At 39.8% G+C, this 20,974-nt stretch overlaps 1 protein-coding gene across 1 annotated transcript in view; it reads left to right on the top strand.

Annotated features, from left to right (window-relative positions):
* SPRED2 (sprouty related EVH1 domain containing 2) overlaps positions 1–20,974 on the top strand; it is a 100,636-nt gene that overhangs the window by 1,080 nt on the left and 78,582 nt on the right. The gene's annotated exons all lie outside the window — the stretch shown is intronic.

Consider the following 20,974-nt stretch of genomic DNA (forward strand, 5'->3'; position numbering starts at 1 on the left):
AGGGGACCCCCCCGCCCCGCGCCGCCCTGCCCCGCCCAGCGTCGCCGGGCACGGGGTGTTCGTGTGGCGGAGGCGGTGCTGGCGCTGCTGCCCGGGCGGGCGGGGGCCGCCCGGGTTTTGTGAATAAGACGGTCCCCGCCGCCGTCACATGATGCTGACATTCATAAATCCCGTCACCTTCAGCCTCCTCCATTCACTGGCTCGGGCTGCGCGGCGGCAAGGGACTGCCCCCAGCGCTTGCGGGGCCAGGCTGAAGCTGCCCCCCCCCTCCCCCCGCGGAGGGAGGCGGAGGGGAAGTGACTCAGTTCTGCACCAAGGGCTTTGGGGGGAGGGAGGGAGGAGTGAGCCACAGCCCCCCCTTTCCCCCACGGCTGGGGATCAGGCCTGTGCCTGTCCCACAGTCTAGCACCCTCTACCCTGCTGGGAGATGCCCTTGTGAAAGCCCACTTCCACCTGCTGTCCTTGGGGAGGGAAATGGAGTGCCGTTCCCCCTCAGACCTGTGTGGTCACATCTTGATTAGACCTGTTGAAAGCGGGGGAATGAAAAAGGAAGGGTGGTGTCACTGATTCCAGCCTGCTAGGCTTCCTTCCTGCCACTGATCCAGTGGGAGAAGAGGAGACAGTGAGGTGCCTGCTTCTCCAGTCCCTCGGCCTGTTTAGTTGGGCACCCCCCTTCACGAAGTACCTGCTTCTCTAGTCCCTCCTTGGCCTGTCTTTGGACGTCCCAGTCTGTGAGGCATCTGCTTCTATAGCCTCTCAGCCTGTTTAACTGAACACACATGTCATCTTAATGGCACGTGGAAGCATGTGCAGGATGAGGGCCTTCTTCATGTAACTTTCCCCGCCTGAAATATAGTAGTCTTCTCAGGCACAAGATGTTTCCTGCCTAGGAGGGGCTGGACCGGATGATCTTGCAAAGTCCCTTCCAGCCCCTTACAATCTGTGAATCTATGTGCAAGCTTCCTACTAACGGTCTGGTCTGGAGCTATATTTTTTAATGGCTGTAATACCAGTAGCCAAGAAAAGGCAGAATTAGGCAGGATTGTTAGCTGGTTTGTTTGTTTGTAAACATGTTCTGTTGAACTCGGCAGTGTTAACTCTACTTCCAGATTCAGAACGGCTTAATGAGGCTTTTTAGTGGGGAAATGCTGGAGGTGCCCTGAGGGAACTGATCTGAAAACCACTGAGAACTCTGTTTCCCCCAAAAGAAAATAAACTAATGCAGTGCCACGGTATTTCGGGGACAGCTACTCAGTGCTCACCAAAACATTGTTTCTGGCTATCTTTTTTTCTGGTTTTGACAGTCAAGAGGTATGAGTCACCACATAAAACTGGTACGTGCTCCAGTGTTTGGCATTAAACATAACTTCAAAATGACTCCTCTCAGGGCCTGTAAAGCATTGTTAAAATTGCATAAAGATGATGATTCAATGGAGTGTGCTGTGCTACAGGTATAACTAAAAATCAAGACAGTTCTAAATTTGCTTGCTTCAGAAAAGCTGGTGGCAAAAGAAATGTCTTTTGAATTCAGCCCAGGTGCTAAAAGAAATAATATTTTTGGCCTTGTCAAAGAAGAAGCCATAAAAATAAATGTATATACATGTAGACTTAAATTAGGTTTTAATTGGCGACACTAATAACTTATTTTGAAGTCTAACGAAGTAGACTCCAAATGAGAGTCCAGTGTATCCTTCGAATTCTTTCTTCACTTCTAAAGCTAGATTTAAACAAAACACTTTAGGATTATTACTGCAAAAGAGTTTGCCACATTTTTCCAGTATAATAGGCCACAGCTCAGTTCTGAAGCAAACAGAGTCTGTCATAGAGACATTAATATTTTGGTTTACAATAATTATGTTTAATAATGGCTGTGTATTTATTCAGTTAAGTGTAATCTAAACAATATGGTACCTTCCTGATATTGGAAAACTTTGGGTTTGGTTCAAGGGTGAATGATGGGTTTAAAATAACACAGAAAAGTGTGGGATATCTGATACTTTGTTTTTTAGTGGTAAACCTTAATTTGTTTGGAAAAAAAAATTCCCTCAGCTGTCTGCTTCTTATATTAGCATTTTTGTCATGCTTGGAAAATAAAAGTTAGTCACCCATGGCTGCTTTATTTTGCAGGCTCTTTCATATTTTTTTTAAAAACTTTCTGGAAGCAGAGGGATAGGGGCTTGCATCACACTGACGTGCCCTGTGGTAGTGCAAGTTGGTCCAGGTCATCATTTAAATGAGTGACTTGGAAGGAAATCCTTTGGCTGATAGGAAATGATTCTGGTGACTAAGTGGGCAGCCATTTTTTTAAATAACTATAGAACCAATTTCTCAACGTAGTGCTAATGGTTATCATAGCTCCTGGAAGTGCTGCCCGTCAGGTCAAATGTGAAACAAAGGTCTTGACCACTTGTGGTCCCTTCAACATCCTGAGCAACTGTTTGCAACAGTAATAGTGTTTGTTCTAGTGAAACAACTTGCTGCAATACATCTTAGGCTGTTAAATTAACAGGGAATATTTAGGCAAACCACAGTTTTCTTTGAGTTATTTTTCACCTCCTATCCTGATGTGATGGATAGTGCTGCTGACTAGCAACTCGTACATTTATCACCTCAACGGTGGGTGAAGTGCACTTCAATATATGTGGTGAAATAAGGATCAACTTTTCTGATAAGTTTTTTGCAAGCTGTCAGAAGAGCAGTAATAAACTGTGCTATTTGCCCTAGATATCTGGCTTTAATTTGCATAGTTATTCTGGTTTTACTGAGTGCATAGTGAACAAATGTAACAGCCAGATTACAAAAAAGGCCACTGTCAAGATGCATTTTAAAATAAAAGTCTTCAACTAAGCTAAGATTCTTTTCTTTTAGTACGTGGGACCAAGTGAACTTTTGAACAATTCTGTAATGATTTGTAAAGCCCAGAAGAAAAATGTAGTTTAGAACAGTGCCGAAGACCCATTGGTTCCTTAATGACTGTTTGCACCATGCAAAATCAATATTTGGAGGTCAGTTTGTCATTGCACAGAAAATGACTCTATCTGCTTCTAAGGTTTTTTTCTCCATCAGTTCCTCTCTTCACCAAACTAGCACCTGACTTGTCAACCCCAACAGATACAAGAGGAGCGCAAGGAAATTTTTATAAAGCCTTATATATAATTGAGCCATAAACTTGATTGAATTCAAGCTAGAGACTTTAATATATTAATCAATGCCTCTGCACTGTTGCACTGTAGTTTGTACAGGCAGATATATTAGCTAGTTCTATGTTCAATACAGCTGTAAATCTTGATTTCAAGAAGTGGGCAGGTAACACGCAACACAAATCCTAAATGAATGTTGTTGGTATTGGTATTGTTTGTGGATATAAGGAGAAAGAATATTGTATTTGATGGAATTTGCGTGAATAATATGATTCAGTTATACTGAATGCTGCTTTCATTCAGCATGATGCATGCACAGTGCCAGAAGAAGTTACAGGAAGTAATTAAATGGAAAAGGTCAGAGAATGAGGAAGTGTTTGTATGTAACATTTTGTTGTTCTGGGTCAAAATAATGAAGTTAGTCTCTTAATGGTAGTACATGCTTATTCTAAGGTATTGAGTTGGTTTTGAAGTAAAAGGCTTAGAGGTCTGATCTAAGTTGTCAGAGTTGCTTAATGGAAGTCTTACTCAGATTAAGGTGTTGGGCACTGACCTGGCAAATGCCTATCACTAAGAATTGTATAGGCACATCCTGAATTTTGAAAATACGATTAACAAGCCCCTTCATATGTTTCAGATAACAGTTTAAAGTGTTTTTACTTTTTTTTAAATGGTGCAGCTGGTTCTACTGTGTTAAATATACATGAATAGCAAAACATGTTCTAGTTGTTTACATGGTTCCTTCTGGATAATTTTTCCTGTTCTAACTGCAGAAGTTTAAACCTAAGTTGCTCCTTCTACTGATTCCTAAACTCAGCTGTCTCTTACCACTGTAAATAAGAGCAGTAAATCACTACTGTGCTTGCTGTGGCTACTAAACATATATATGCTTTAAGGCAGCCTCTTAAAATTAGACATGTCCCATCTTTTTATCTCTCTTTGTCTGCACATTACTGATTGCTTTCTTTTTCTTCTAAATGTAATAAACAAGTGATTGCTCTTTTGTCATGCATCTAAGCTGGGCAGGAACACACTGGGGATACTGTGTGTCATGACATCATTGCTTGCAAATAGGACAGGAAATGCAGGCGTGCCAAAATATAACCATTTATTTTTTTGGCCTAAAAATATATATATTTTTAAATATCAGCACATGTAACTAGCTGCTATATTCGGTTACTTTGATAACTGACTATTTACAAGGGAAGAATGTAACTGGATCAGTTCATGAAATCTAACATCATCTACTTCCTTGGTCTGGACAGAGTTTTTGATGGGGACTTGTTGACTTTTTTTTTTTATTTACTAAATCTTGGCTGATTTAAGAGGGCAGAACTTTACAAGGGGAAGAAAAAGCAAAATGCGATAGGGAGGGTCAATACTGGTAGATGTTGGTTTGAGCAAGAAATTCTGTGCACATGTCACTTCTAGTTAGTGACAAGCACTGTTCCCAAAAAAAGTGAGTTTAGTTAATAGGAAGCTGAAGTAATAAAGTAGAGTCAAATAATTTTAACATCTGTTAAGAAAATAAGTGGTCTGTCTGTAAAATTTTTTAAAACTTTTTTTTTTTTTCCTGCAAGCTTGGTGTTTCTGGAAGGTAACAAATTGGTCTTGCTGTTTGAAGTTGCCTGTCTACCTATAACACAGATGCAGCACAGACAATGGCAGGAAAAGATTCTTGAGCATCACCCACACTCTGTGGGTGAAAAATTCATTGCAACTGCAGGCTCATTAAATCTGGCCACTAAAATATCCCCTATGGGAAGGTTTCTTTTTAACCTAGCCCTATCTCCTGGGGACTGGATTTTAAACTTCATACATGTTTCATTTAGACTGCCACGTTGCTCTCCCATGGTGGCAGATTGATATCTTTTTGCCTGGACAATGGCAGAATTGGTGATACAAAGACATAAGTAAGCTTTTTAGGAGTATCGTTCCCTGGAGCCATCCAATGCATTTGTTCCTCAGCGCACACTGAAAATCTTAATAAAAGTACTCTACTTACCGTTTCTTACTGTGTCAAACAAAAGTGAATCCTCCATTTGGATAAAATGTTGGAACAGAGTCTTCAGGAAGTTGAATACCTTTATATCTCCAGAGGAAACAGATGGTCAGGACAAAGCAAATGGCATAAAAACGAGACTCAGTCCTCCCGTATGCTAAAAGCTGTTGATCTCTGCTCAAGTTGAGATTTTGAGAGTGTTTGACACCTTTCAAGGCTGCCCATATCTCTAATAACTAAATTGTGTTCAAGAACATATTGATAGTTTCTGTTGACTTTGAAAGTGTGCAAAGGTAAAACCTAGACCTTACAAGAAACTGAAGTTTACATGAATACAAATTTACACTTTGGGTGCAACTGATCAGTGAAAATAGATCCTCTTGAAAGGATACATCCAAGGTGTGGATTGAGTCTTTGACATCTCTATTAGTTGAACAGGTTAGTCACTTCACATATTTAAACTGGGAGTGTGGGCAGTAAGAAATGGTGCTATATATCAGAGTCTTATTTAAAGGTTTATTTGATTGTTTCATTCAGTAATGTCTGAAAAGAAGTAGACTATCTAGCCTATCAGGCATTGGCTGCTGTGGACTGAGAGCCAGTCAGACTATATTTACTCAGTCTAGTTATCCATTTGGCTGAGATGAGCGATGGCTAGTATACTTGGTTTTCTCTGCAGGTCTTATGTTACCAGACTGCTATTAAATTATTTAGGGTTGAAGTGTAGTAAAAAAGGAGAATTCTTTACACTTTTTTGTTTAAAGATGTCAATCACCCCCAAATTGCTCCTTGATTAATCATCAGCTAATATGAATATTACATATTCAGAATTTGAGAGGCGAGTGCCTCTTCCAGGGCCCTAATTTAATCCATTCAGATGGAATATAGAAGGATGAGCTGCTAACAGTAAAGGCACACCAGGAGCGATGGTCCTCCCCATCTTCCTTAGAAGCCCTTGAACTCCAGTGATGTCTTTTTTTTCTTACAGTTTGTTCTTGGAGCACATTCCTTCTGCTGATTGCTTTGCCCCGTCTCCTATTTTGGCATCTGTTTTTCAGCCTCCCATGCGACTTACTCCTTGTTCTTCTGTCTCCTCATAGTTTCATAGTAGCTGGGGTCAGGAGGGACCTGAACAGATCATTTAGCCTGACCCCCTGCCACAGGCAGGAATGAATGCTGGGTTCACAAGACCCCAGAAAGGTGATCATCCAACCTCCCCTTGAATTTGCCTAAGGTAGGGGCAAGGACCACTTCCCTGTGAAGCTGGTTCCAGATTTTGGCCACCCTAACTGTAAAAAATTGCCTTCTGATCTCTAACCTAAACCTGTTCTCCGTCAGCTTATCACCATCATGTCTCTAAATTTGTTTAATCTTATCCATGCCCTTATTCTTTTTTTAAAAAAAGAATAGTAGCCCACACAGGGAAATCGACTGATACAGCTTTAGCAGAATATTGATTCCCCCAAAGCTTTGCTGGCTTGAGACCATATTGATCATAAGTAGCTCACTGAAGTTTAAAAAAAAAAAAAAAGTTAATTTTTTGGAGATCTCTGCTTACCAGTATGGTATAGACATTTTTTAATGTGACAGTGGACTGTGTTGTATAACCAGGTTTATACTGTTTTGCAAACAACATAACTGTGCTTTTTCTTCTATAGGTTTTCTTTAAACAACCATTTTGGTGTAATGTACAGAGTCACCTCTCTTGGTTACAAAGGTTGTTATCCACCCCCTTTTGAAAGAATCATAGCACATTAAATAAAATACTTCTTTTACCCCTTTATCTACTTATCCATGCAAATATCTAACTTTTTAAATGTAGGGATGGAGCTTGCTTGTCAGGGAAAAAATTAATCCCCCCGCTTCCATATATAGTTGGACTAAATATGGAATTAGGCAGCAGTTTGAACCATTCACTGGCTCCCTGCCAAGAAATAATGAGGTTTTTGCTTATTTCTTCCGCCGAAATTCAGTCTGCTTATTTTCTCTCTGTTTCACTTCTTGCTTTACATTCTTGTTTTTCTTTTTCAGTTCCTTCCCCTTGCACCATTCTCTCGCATTTACCCTTTATTTAGAGTAGTATTTCACCACTTACTGTACTCTCACTCCTCCTCCTAGGAGAATCTTGCCATTGCTGTAGTTCAGTTTTCTTAACACACACACAATTCTGTCACCAAAATGCTGTCTCTTTCAATGGATGTTATCCCAAATTACATGGTGGTAGTGTGGTTTTTTTTGTGGGGGGTTTTTCTTTTGTTTTTGGTTTCTTGTTTTTTGTTTTTTTAGTGGGGATGGAAGGGGAACCCTCTTGAAGCATCCATTATATATGCCAGCTAAATACTTGTTAGAACGCCAGATATTTAAAGCAATAAAACCAGGTGTTTCACCTTAGAAGTAAAGTGCACTTAATAGAGATAGGAGTGCATCTTCAAAGCTATAAGCATGCATGTCAGTGCTGACCAGATTTTATCTCCTGTTATGAAGAGGTCTAAGCAATATTCAGATTCCCAAATGATGATGTGGGGAGGGGCAGGGGAGTGTCTTTGTGTACTTAATGTAATCACAATATAAAGATTTTTTTTGAGTGCGTCTTTGTTTTTTTTAAGTATAACTTTCAAAACTTGGTGCAATAACTCCCTTTTCCCTTGGAACAATTTTGTAAAGGACTTGACAATCAGGAAAAAAATGTAGTGGCCAAGTGATGTAACTTTCTCTGGCTAATTTATATGAGAACCAGGAAAGAACCTTTCTTAAGGTTACAAGCTTGGAGTACACTGCCTTGATAGCAATAATATGTGGTTTTACTCTTCATTCCTGTGAGTTAAGCCACATGTATGGCAGTTGTATTGCCTAACTATAGGTATCGCATACGACCAAAAAAGTACATCAGATGGGAAAGCTAGCTCAGAAAGAAGCAGTCTCCACCAGTCTGAAGCTGTGAAATATCTGTGACCTATTAGCTGTTGGCTACAAATTGAGGCAGTCGAGCTCACTTTTCTTGTTAAATGTGATAAAAGCAACAGATTTTTGTTACAAAACTATACGTATGTTGCCTGAACGTTAAGACCTATTGTTAGAATTACCTTTCCCTATGTCAGTTTCTGTGCACAATGTTTGTCTCAAGTGGCCATCTGAAAGGAAGGTAGAGTAGGGGATGTCAGATCCCTGCCATTGACCTTTCCACCCAGGAGCCCCTGGGAGTTTTACCTAGGAATCACTGGGACTTCTTAAAGCTGTTTTGGGCAGGAAGATTTTGCAGCTGTGTGGCCCTGTACTACTGTATTGAAACTTGTTTATCGGAGGGAGGTTTGATGAGGATTTGATGCTTGTAAAAGTTTGGAACCAGTTGGATTTTGCTGTGCAGTTCAGAAGAACTGTACTGATTAATTTCAAATTAGCCTGCCCTGTGGCTCCCCCTCCCATAACACTTAGGCCAAAGACACCTTTTCCTCATAAGCTGAAATACTTAGCACACCTTGACAAGCTATGATTAGCAATGGAGCAAGATTTCATTTCCTCCTCAGTAATGTTACCTATCAGTTTACCATTTTTAAGCAAATATGTGAGAGTTGCTTCATGATGAGGTATATTGCTTATATTAAAATTAGCTTGTTTTAAAAGTTGTGTTTAATATGGTTATGAAAGTAAGGTTGATGGCAGTGGGTAGAGTTTCAAATTGCAGCAGGAAGGCTCCAGTCATTCTTATTCTCAGCCCTTGCATTTTGGGCAAGCGCTGTTGAACCTTCCTTTGCCTTCAGTATTTATAAATTCTTTAAACTGTATGGGTTTGTCATCTGGACAGGAATGTCACTTCATTTGTGACCAAAGGTATTTCTTTTTAAATTGAGTCTCCATACCATAAACTAGGATAAATAAAGGGCTTTACTCTTCACAGGATAAATAAAGTGCTTCTCAGAAGGTTATGAAAGGTACAAGAAGGTGTGCCCATTTACCCTATGGTTTTGGATTGCCATGCATACTTTTCTGAAGTCCATTCTGAAAAAGTTGATTGAAGTCTTTATAAGTTAATAAGTTTGTAGTAAATATGACTTTATAGATAATAAGTAATATTTAGTCTCTTGTACTTGGAGAGTCTCTAAAGTACTGTTTCTCAACCTGTAGCTAAGACCCAAAAGTGGGTCACAGAAATGTATGAAATGGTTGCAAACTTTCAATTTAAAAAAATGGATCAACAAACTTAAAAATGGATTCTTCCTTAAAGGAGAAAAATGTGGGAAACCATGGCTTTTCCTGCAAGCTAGCAAAGTCCCAGCCTGCAAGGAGCTGCTTGGAGCCCCACACATACCCTGCTGCCCCACACCCCAGGGGTCTAGGGTCTGGGGGTGGGATCAGTGGATCAGGAGTGAGGGGCAGTGGGCTGGGAGTAGCCTTTGTGCTTACAAATGGGTCCTGGTACAAAAAAGGTTGAGAACCACTGCTCTAAAGGGCTAGTATTGCCAGAGAGCATCTGCATGGGGAACTCTGGTGGTAAATATTACCCAATACTGGGTATCTACTGTGTTTTGAAGCTTATCATGGTATAGCAACAGCCGACTACATTATGTGCTATGTTTAGGGCAAACTAAGAAGTTAATTCATTTATGCTCAGTATTTCTTCCATTTAACATGTCCAAACACTCCTGCATTTTTTAACACTTGGAAAGTAACCTACTTGTTTACGTGGTTTGTGAGCAGAAAGGTATGCCCCAAAGCTGATATAAGGTTACTAATACTTCAAGTTACAACATATAAAGAAGTGTGTGTTTCGCCTCAAGTTGAGACAAAATGAATAAAGGTTGTGAATACGTTGCTTATGGCTTCAGTATTAGGTTCCAGTCCAGGCAGGTCTGCTGTGCATTTCCTTCTTTGCATCCCCTTTTCCTTTGGCCTACATGTAATGCCTGTCATGTAATGAAGTTGGAGAGGAAAACTTCAGTCTGTGATACTGGAATAAAGCTGGTAACTTAGGTTCTCTCCAGATTCTTTTCTTTTCTTCTTTTTTTTAAATGATAGCTACAAATACAGCAAAGTTACTATTTTTTCCATATTGTTAGCTGCTTCTGCCGCTTGTGTCCTTGTCATAAACTAGGTGGTTTTTCCAGAATCGTGCACAAGCCATCTTTCTGTTGCTGCAGTGAGGTCCTCCTCTGTACAGGTCTCACCAAGGAGTTGGCAAATGAGCATGTGCTCCATAGTCCTCAGTTAACTGCACTCATGTATATTCATATCATTAGAGTAGCCCCATTCAATCATGGTTCATTTGATTTTGTTTGTTTTTTTGATCTTCCGGTCTGCATGCACAGGTGATTCGGGCATCACCATGTTGGCCAATCTAGATCTGTTAGCTTAATGAGTGCAATGGAAGGAGGCCAGCGGGCATCCCTGGGGTTAATGAGAGTGAATTAAAAAAAATCATGCATGATTCTGCATCTAGTATTGCATGTTTCATAGATGTTATTTGCAGCTAGTTTTATTTTTAAAAAGCCTGTGAGAATAAGCAAGCATCTCATCTTCAGGGAACCAAAATCCTATAAAACTTTAATTTTTTTCCCCTTATACTGCACTTTAAATGTTCAGAGATAGGTACAATTGTTTGCTAATTAACCTCACCACCCCTGCAGGCTAGTAGTTGTCTCATCATTATTTACAGATGGGGATGCTGAAGTGTAGAGATCAAGTAACTTGGTCAAGGCAACACAGCAAGCCAGTGATAGTTAAATGAAGCCCTTAGGAGTTTTGACTCCTGATTCTGTGCTCCTTTCTCTTGTCCATTTGCATTTCTTTTGACTATACCACCACTTTTAAAAAATATGTTTGTATTCTTCCCTTTTGAAATGTCAGCAATGTGCAGAAGCATATATTCATAAATTATATAAAAGCCATTGATATTTTAATGGTGTGTGCTGTTGTTTCTATGCTGAGGAATTTACAGTGAAAACTTTATCTCTTATAAAACTGCCAAAATTAGTCAGTCCTGACAAACTTGACTCATTGCTGTTCTTTTTCTTTACATTATTGTAAAAAAATTATATATATTTTGGTAACTGGAGGGAAGAGAGAGCAGATACAGTAAATTACATATTGATATGTGTCATTTTAGAAAGTAGTGGTTTTGATACTTTTTGTGTCACTTCATTAAACTTTAAAAAAATAAACTTGGTAAACAGACTAAATAAAATCCATTATTTTATTTACTTTGAAGCATTAGAGAACCTATTAAATGTAGTTCAAAATACAGGTTTTCTTTTAGGTTGGAGGCAACATTTTTGAGATTTGAACATTAAGTTCCTCATGAAATAAAACCCCAAGGTGTGTGTGGTTTTGTTTTTAAGGAAACACTTCCTATTGTTTTGGGTTTTTTTTAAAGCAGATATCAAAATATTTCGGTATTGTGTTACTGTGTGAGATTCTGAAATCAAAATCAGTTTAATGCTAATCTAAAAAAAGTAAATACGACAGACCTATTTTTTGGTTGTCCAAACTGAGTGAAATACAAAAAAACAGTTTTATAGTAGTATCACTAACCAAAAAAAACCACCTTTATCTTTTAAGTGCATGGTTAGGATAGACTTAGACAAACTTTTGAATGCAATGCATTCTTGTATTCCATTATTGATGCCAGCAATATAAAAAAATTACACGTCTGCAGCAGCATGTTAAAAGGAGTTGTGTGTGTACAATGAGGATCCAGTCCTGCAAATGCTACCAGTGATAAGGATACCCACCTTGTAAATACTGCATCTTATAGTAATGTTTTTACCCGACTGGCTTCTTTAGGATTGAGCCTTTTTTTCCTATATACTTCTATGAACTACTGTGAATCTAAAATAGTCTCACATGAGTAGTGTGCCTTCAAACAATCCTTCTTAAGCACAAATTATACCATGGATCTCAGCAGTTACTTGAGCCATTAGTCAAGTTTCTCCATATTTTTTTTAAAGTTCTTAAATGCATATTTATATAATCTGCATCTTATTAAGTTTTAAACCATAAGTCATAAGACTTACAAAGGTCAGTGCGCTCATTCTTCTTGATGGATTACTTTTTCATTTTAAAAAGGATTTAAAATTACAAAGGTAATTAACAACATGGCATGGATCAACAGGGGAATGAAATAGAAGGCTGACAACTCTGTGGTTGTGCTTATGTTTTTGCATGGTTTTACCAACAAGAAGCTATTTGTATGTGCACAGCATAGTACTTTTGATTATTTCCATACCTAGCAACAGCCAAGATGCAGTCAAAGATGTGTGCATGTTGGAAATGGATGCTGGGTTTTTGTTTTTTTTTCCAAGTTAAAATACTAGACTGAGGCCAAGAAGCTGGGTTACCTTTCTGGCTCTGCCACAGATATTGTATGTGATACTATATCATAGCATATACAAGGTACTAGGGAACTCAGTGAAAGTTGTACAGGCAACTTTAATTCTGTTGCTTCTTTGGCTACTTTAAGCCTTTACATTTTTAATATCATTCTTGGAATGTAATAGTAAAATTAATTGGGAGTGAAGTTGTAATATTCACTCCCAATATTACAGTTGGTCAGTGATTCTGGTATCACTGAGATCTATAACTAAGGGTACTTAACTTGAAAGGACCTGTAAATTAAATCAGCGCAGCTGGGGTTTCCCAAGAGCCCTCAAAATGCCCATGAAAATTTCAGGCTGTATGCCATGACCTTTAACGAATAGGATTTTCCAAAATTTCCAGGTAGTCACAGTTTACCTGTTGCACATGGGTGGTTCCAGGATTTTGTGGAGCACTGGCTGCCCCTCCCTTGCCTCCCCCCCTCCCCCACCCCATGTATGCATTGACCACACAGTGGAAGCAGCAGCCAGTGTTTTCAAGTCCCTCGATCAAGTAAGAAACTTCCCTAACTATCTGTGCTCAAGCAGCATGTCCCTATACTCCCATTCCTCCCCACCACCCCTGCTTGGGAAAAAATGCGTTCCCTTTTCCTGTCAACCCAGAAGCAGGCACAGGAAATGCTGGGGGGAGGGCTGTAGTGGGAGAAGATGACCATGCAGAGAGGAGGAACCTGCCTGCTGCTACTGCTGTCTCCAACTGAGCCTGGCTTGACAATCCCAGCTGGAGCAGGCAGGAGTGGCTCTGGAACCTCTCCTGGCCCCTGGGCAGCCAAAACCAGTGGCTGCAGCAGGTGGCTGAGGGAGGAAGAGGAGAGGGGAGTTCTTATCCAATTCGGAGACTTCTAAAGGGAAAAAAAAGATGCAAAACAAAACAAAAGTCCCTGCGAGTCCCTGCTCCTTCAGCTTTGTTGACTGAAAGGGGATGTGTGCACACTGCTGCACCCCCTCTAGATTTGTCTCTGTCTTTACATAAATATTTAGAAACAAACTTCCAGTGCACCAAAATAAAAAAATGAAGCAATAAATACAGAATATGTTCTAAGTCTATGTCTGTAGTTAGTTTAGATAAATAAGGAACCTTAAGTGCTCGATATTTTAAAGTGCCTTGCAACAGTATTAAAAAAAAAAAAATGTAAAAGAACTTGGGCTTTTCTTTCAGCGCAAACATGTAGGTACAGGATGCTGAACTAATAACAGTTCTAGTAGTTATGTAACCACTGGTAAATATTTGTAGGTTTCAGAACAAAGTTAATTGAATTTATCAACTATCAGCAGGATAAAAGGGTATGGCTTTTTCATGGTTTTGTCTACTATACAGAACAGGACAGAGAATATGCATTAGTCAGAAATGCTTCTAGTGTGATTCGGTCTCCTTCCTTCCTTCTCTCCTCTTCCCCCCCCCCCTCATCCCTCCTTGGTCTTATCACTGAGGAAGTACAGATTACCTTATCAGACGATAGATGGAAAGACTTTCTCAAACTATAGTGAGGTCAAAAAGGAAAACGTACTGGTAAATATTTTGTTTCTATTTGTGTGTGCATGTGCACCTTTTTTTTTTTTTATGGGCTGAAAAAAGATGAGCGAATGTTGGAGCTGGAACAGAGTTGTCCTGATGTGCCTGCATTAATTGAAAATGAGAACTTTAATTGCTTGCTCAACTTGAATGCACACACTTAAAAAAGGAAAAAAATTGCAGTGTGCATGAGTGTGCTGCTACAATGTTACTGCTAGAAAAATAAAATCCTTGGTGTGCTAATGTGCAAATTCTCTAATGATCTTGGTGATATGCTTGTTAGATTACTTTATTTTCATGATTACAGAAGTACCTTTGACTAAGTACAGGCAGTCAGAAAGCCTGAGGCTGAATCGGTTCAAACCTCACAGGTTAGTTTTAAGCTGTGTTGATCTGACTGGTAAGCGAGTGAACAGACATTCGCTTTTGAGGCTGGAAATTCAGACACATGCCTAGATCAGCTCAGGCCAGAATCTGATACTACATCCATCCAGGCTTGTCTTCAGCTGGTCTTGGCCATTCTGAAAGCAGATTATGTGCACTGAATTTCTGTTGTGTTACAGATTTGAACTGGTTTCCAGTCACTTGTACCAGTGTAATTTCTGCCCATAGCCTTTAAGGCATAGTTAATACAGGTATTATTGATTCGGACTGAGATATTTAAGTAGTTGCAGTTGATAGACTCTTGGGATCTGAGAATAATAATGGAATAAAATCTTCATGGTAGTTCAGAGTAGTTAATAGAAAATATTTGGCATGTGTAACGTGATTGGAGTATTTCTGAAAGAAGAACAGTTACCCCTAAAATTTTAAATTTGTGGAAAATGATTTTGACATTGTCCATGCACCAGTTAGAAGTGACAGCACTTTCCTGACTTCAGAAAAGCTACATCTGATGCTTAGTGTTGATGTGCTGATTTTTTTTCCATATCTTCAGCTATCTTAATGTTAGCAAGGAGGGAAGGATTTTTCACCATTTCTTATGCATGTGTGGTACAGGAAATACCACAAATAGAGGTTGTCGAGACTGTTGTGCAAAAACCAAAATTGTTATCAGCATTTGCTCCAATTCAGGCTCTCCAGTAAATAAGAGTAGACCTTGTTCATATTCATCCAAGTCTGTTACTTGTTCTATGCCAGTTGATGTACAGGATTGTTGTTTCTGTTGCATTAGTTATGGGAACTCAGTTTTGTGGAGCAGATGCATAAAACTGCTCATACTGTGTTTATACAGACACTTGGAGAGAGCATAGAATCGGAGAAGTAGAGCTGGAAGGGACCTCCAGAGGTCATCTAGTCCAACCCCCTGTCTGAGGCAGGATCATGCATCTCCAAACCATCCTATTTAAATCCATAATCCAAACTGTTTGTAAAACTACATGGTCAACCTGACACGGCACAAGACGTAATACCCTAACGTGCCACTGGTAAAGCAGGAGGACCACAGCAGTCAACGTCCTGCTTCTAGTGAAGGTTGTTAATACATGCTCAAGAGATCCCAAGATGATCAAAAGCAGCTTCTTGAAGAAGGCGATTAGGTAAGGACTAACCTTAATACAGTGGGTTGTCTTCCTGCTGCCCATCTAGCTAAGAACTACAGGGAGCTAAAGGGCCAGTGTCTCAGACTTGGTTTTTGGTGTATAGTTAAGGTTGTTCTGAGAGAGAGAGATGACAAATAGGTAAGTCGTGCTTTTCAGCAACAGTTCAAGGCATGGCATGGAGACAACATAGGTCACTGTCCAGTAACACCCACATTTTGAAATTTAGTATTTTTTTTTAAATGTTGTTAAAACTGATCTTAGAGTCTGAAAATGCTGGACTTCCCATTAAGATATATATTGGTTTTTTGAGGCAAGCAGTATGGAGACCACCAAACGAAATGGAACAATTCCTTATAAAAATGTGTAGAGATCAGATGAGTTACAGAGTCCTAATGAAGAATTAGGTTACTACAACTCTCTATACTCAAGAAAAATGCTTGTAGCTTTTGACTGGACTTTCACTAGAGCTGTTGTATGTTCTTTAGCTCCTGCTTTCACTTGCGTGCTTTGTCATTTCCAGAGAACAGTGAGAGAGGGTATGCAGTGCATTTGGTTGACTGCTGCTTCAGGCCATGAGGCTGAGGGCCAACTGATGTTATCCCTGTGAAAAAGGCAATATTTCTAAGGCACAGATTTTTTTTTTTTTTGATGTGCACATACAGCTGCCAAAAAGATTTAAGCTTGATCCTCGGAAATCCATTGCCTGACTCTTATTAATTGCAGCTCTTGGTTTGGTTCGTATTATTTCTTTCTGTCTCTCTAATCTAGTAATCTTAATATGCAGATCCACAATATGTCGACTTCCTCAGCATTGAGGTCAAGTCCTGGGGCTCATCTCTGCCACCCAAGTAGTCAGGAAGCTCCCAGCAGAAGGTGGCAGTACAGTGTGAGTTAGGATGGCAAAATGAAGTTGGGTAGGGTATAATTAGAAATGTTCCAAAACGCACTTGCAGTGGAATATTTAAAAAAAACAACCCCCAAAATGAAACTGTACTTTGCCATATATTTCACATCATATAGATGCACATACATATATGACGCCTAACACACCCTGACACCTGCCATTTATAAGTGTCATTCCAGCTGATGATGAGTTTGCTAAGTGTCCCTTCACAGTACAAGGAGTTCCAATAATAATTGCATAAATCTTGCCTTTCTCCTTTGAAGTCATTATTTAGAATGAAGCATCTGGCTTGACATTGTGCTAAAGGAGATGCCTTTTCACTGATTGTTTTAATATTAAATGCAGCCTCACACTCTGAGGATTTGATGCAAGAGTGGCATGCTTGCTGTTTGGGGAACTGGATTCAAATTGTGTTGCTAAAGATTAATTGTGATGTTTTTATCTTCTGTGATAATGACAAAAGTCAGTTTGACAATATTGGTATGTTGCCCTCCAGAAGGGTGAAACCCTGCAACATCGGAGATTGATCAAGAGCATATTTTTAGTCATCACTGTTTTACAAATAGCCTTCTTCTGTTTTGCAACCTGCAAAAACTGAGGAAGAGATTTTGTTGCTGTATGTGGTAATTTCCTTTTGTTAAGTGTGCTTTACATTTGTTAGTAATTTGAATGAAAGCAAGAGAGCATAGAAACACCAGCAGAATCTCCCTATGCCTGAAGAGGGGTGTTTGTGCCTGAAAGCTTGTAAAGAACAATTTTTCCAACTATTTAGTTGGTCTAATAAAAGAAATCACATTTACCCAAAGACCCTTGTCTGTCCAAAAGTGAGCAATCATTCTTCCCTCCAATCAAATGCCAACAACCAACAGAAAAATCACAATGCAGAGGATGTCAGTTACCGAATTTGTGGCTGAGGTGAGTTTTTTCCCTTTTCCAAAAAACAAACTCCAGGAGTTTTTTTGCTCTCCCTTGTAGCATGTAGTATGGTCCTTTTTTCCAGGGGTTCCTGAGCATATAATATACATTGGTGCTTGTAGTAGCAGGGCATGGAAAGTACTTTGTCTTCCTTGCTTCTAACTATGGCATATTATAGGGTGTCTTGGCATTGTGCCTTGTCGTGAGAGTTCAAAGTGGTGATGTTGAGGTTTCCTTTTGTAAATGGCTCTAAATACTGGGGATTGGGCTTGATAGCCCAAGTGGCCTTTTCCAGTTTTATACTCTTAGTCAGGTTCAGGAAGGAGCCGACACGTTGTTTTTTCTATGGGCTTAGCTTAACAGTTGAGCGATATACAAAGTTGCCAAAATACTAGATCTGCAAGCCAGTTTCCCAAATTTTCCTGTACAGAAATGGGCTCCAGTCCTCACCAGCCCCATCCCTGTACATTAAGCCATTTTGATAGGTCAAATAACTCCTTCAAATTTTGTAAACACACGAGTTCCCTAGACATGTCAGTGGTGAATAGTGCAAACATTGTGCAGACTTTATACTAGTATTGGCTGATAAACAATTAACCAAACTCTAAACTAATGCTTTCTAAGCAAAAGCTGCAAGTATTCTGTGGAATGTTTTCTCGTTATTTCGTTCATTTTTGCACCGTGTTGACCAAATATTTTAAAACATTGATGGTTTTTGCTTTTTGAAGTAAACTAGCTTCTTTTTGAACACTAGCATAACATAGGTTTGTCGCATGTTTGCAGTTATTAATTTAGGGAGTCAGTGCTTCAAGAATTGCACAAACTTTAGCCAGGACGTGGCTGGATGTAGCAATTTTTTCATTGGACTGTTGATGGTTGTAGCTGTATTTTTTTAAATATTTTTTTTCTCTTCTCATCTGGCTCACTGTCAGCCCCATCAGAACAACTCCACTCCAACTCCAACATTCACCCTTTTTCCCCCACCAAATGAGAGGGAGAAAAAAAAAAAGGGCGCACATGCGTGCACACAAATGGAAACAAAATATTTACCAGTACATTTTCCTTTCTGACCTCACAGCAGTTTGGGAAAGTCTTTCCATCAGTAGTCTGATAAGGTAGTCTGTTCACCTGTGCCACAGAAAATACACACATGTGAATTGGGCCATGTGTCATAACTGTACCACATACTGTTGTTCCTAGCTAATCACAGTTTTGGACAGAATAACTTCTGTTTCAACTAGGCAGTCTGCTGAACCTGTTATTCCTTTTGGCTAAAATTAAACACTTCTACCCACCCCAAATTACTCCTACTCTTGAAGCTACACCATCCCAGGCATGAGATATGCAGAACATTCATTACATTGGTGCAATATTTCAATTAACTAAGTGTTTCGGCCTGATACACATCCTGATTTAAGCTTGAAAAATGCACTTGCCTCAGGAAATAGGAAGCTTGATCTACTAAGCAATGGGACACAACCAAAACTGAAACTTTTTTTCAAAAAATAAATATTTAATTTTACATGGCTCATGTTGTTCAGCTTTGGCAGCATCTTCACGAGTATTTTTCCTTTGCTTCTTACCAGCTTCAGTGTCTCTGCTGTTCCATTTGTCAGGCAGACTGAAATCAATAAGATTTACAGATTGAAATCAGTAAGTAGATTTAAGTGCTAGTCTTCTGAACCATGTGGTGAAATCACTGAATCTGATGAGAATCAGATCTGTTTAGAAAAAACTAAGAGCCGTTTCAAAGATGGACACAAGTTATTTATAGAAAAGGAGACTCTAAAATTGGAGGCTAGAAGAAGGGTAGAACCATGGCGATCAGGTATTTCTGAAGCAGCTTGGCAGCTGTATGGGTTAAGCCCCTCACTACTCTGTCTTCTTGCTACAGAAGTCCAGAAGGCAGAAGCTTGCTTGATGCTTCCTTTCAATAGAGGGTGTGCAGGTTGAAATTCCTAAAGGTACCTGTTTGGTAGAGATGTGTAAAGAATAGGAAATCTAAAGGAGATTCAGGGCAGCATTTTTGGAGGTCGTCTTCCTTAGAAGCAGCAGTCCACCAGCAGGAAATGGGCTTCTTGGGGTCCTTGCTAACAAAGCTGTGGCTTTCATTAGAGCTATTTTTCCAGCTATTAGGTGTCCAATACAATTTTGTCCACTTAGTTTTTTTGAACTTGCGTAGAACTGATCTGATTGCTTTCACTAAGAAAATGCTGGAGTCAAATACTGAGCGACTTAATATCATCATTTTTTTTCTTTGCTGCTTACTTTTAGATGCACATGCTGCGTAGTGACTTTTAGCTGTTTATTCTGAAGGCAGTTGGTTGACATTGATTTCTAAGATATGTCCAATTCTTCAACAGATAGATTGAAAGTGATAGAGCTTGACACAGATGAAGTAATAATAAGCCCTGTACAAAATCTAGAAGCTACTGAAAGCTGCAAAGGAGTTGGTGGGGTAACATAGTAGAGAACAGAATTGTATTACCGTGTAAAGACCCGCTCTTACCCCTATTTATTCAGAAGGTGTTACCATTTTAGGCAAGGATTTATGATTGAGCAACTTGCTGGACCATATGTTTGGCACCCCCAGTTTGCACTGTCTGAAAAATGCATTAGAAGGGATTTGAGGAGCCAGTGTTCTTACTCCTGCCCAAAGTATCTGATGTAAATAAGTATTCATAAGATGAAGAAAGAGGAATGTGTTCTCTGGCCCCTAGCACAGTTTACATTAGTTGGCATGCATGTTGCAAACAAGGCCCAAGGCTGGAACTTGGCAAACTCAAAACCTGGAACCCGTGTTTTGTTGAAGTCCTGGACTGGGCAAGTCTTTTTCCCTTGAACTAGAATGGTCTTAAGCCTGAATTTCTTCCTTCTCATTTCCTAACAAATGAAGACAAGAACAAAAATGTGGACTTTTAGCTAAAAAGTTTTCTACATTGCATAGAAAAATGCCTAAAGTGAACACCTGTAAGCCATCAAGTTCTAAGGGTTCTGCAAATCTCAAGTTTTGAATTCCGAATAGTTTTATTAGACTGATGAGGCAGTGTTAGTTTTCATAGTTTAGGCTAAGGTTGGGTTTATTGCTTGCCTGACTCTGTACTTCCTGCATTGTCCCTGTTCTCGAGGGGAATGGAAGTAAAAGTTTGATGTCAGGGAGCTGGGATTCTTTACCAGGAGAAGCAGCATGTTCCCATGTTTGTCCTCCTCTCCCAAACCCATCAGGTCCTTCAAGTTGGGGCTACAAAAGAGACCTTTGCCATCCAATGACTGGCTACAAGGGGACTTCATGGTCCCACAAAGGAGGAAATGCAGTGAGATGGAAGCAGAATGCTCCACTGAGCTGCTGAGAACAGGGTGACTGTTGTGAAGAACCACCCATGGAGCCGCAGTAGTGCTTTTGGCAGCCATCTGTGAGCAGCCACCTCTCTGCAGTACTGGCAACTCTCCAGCCTCAAGCCCACTCACTTGTTCCTTTCCCTGGTGACTGCATTTGCTCTCAGATACTTCTGGAAGGAGTAGAGTTGATAGCAGTAGAACTGGTGGAAGCAAATGGTGGAAGCTGTGTATTGGTATAATACATACGCCTTTT

This window comes from Crocodylus porosus, unplaced genomic scaffold (genome assembly GCF_001723895.1).
Source record: "Crocodylus porosus isolate Cpor-Errol unplaced genomic scaffold, CroPor_comp1, whole genome shotgun sequence".
In the NCBI taxonomy this organism is placed as follows: Eukaryota; Metazoa; Chordata; order Crocodylia; family Crocodylidae; genus Crocodylus; species Crocodylus porosus.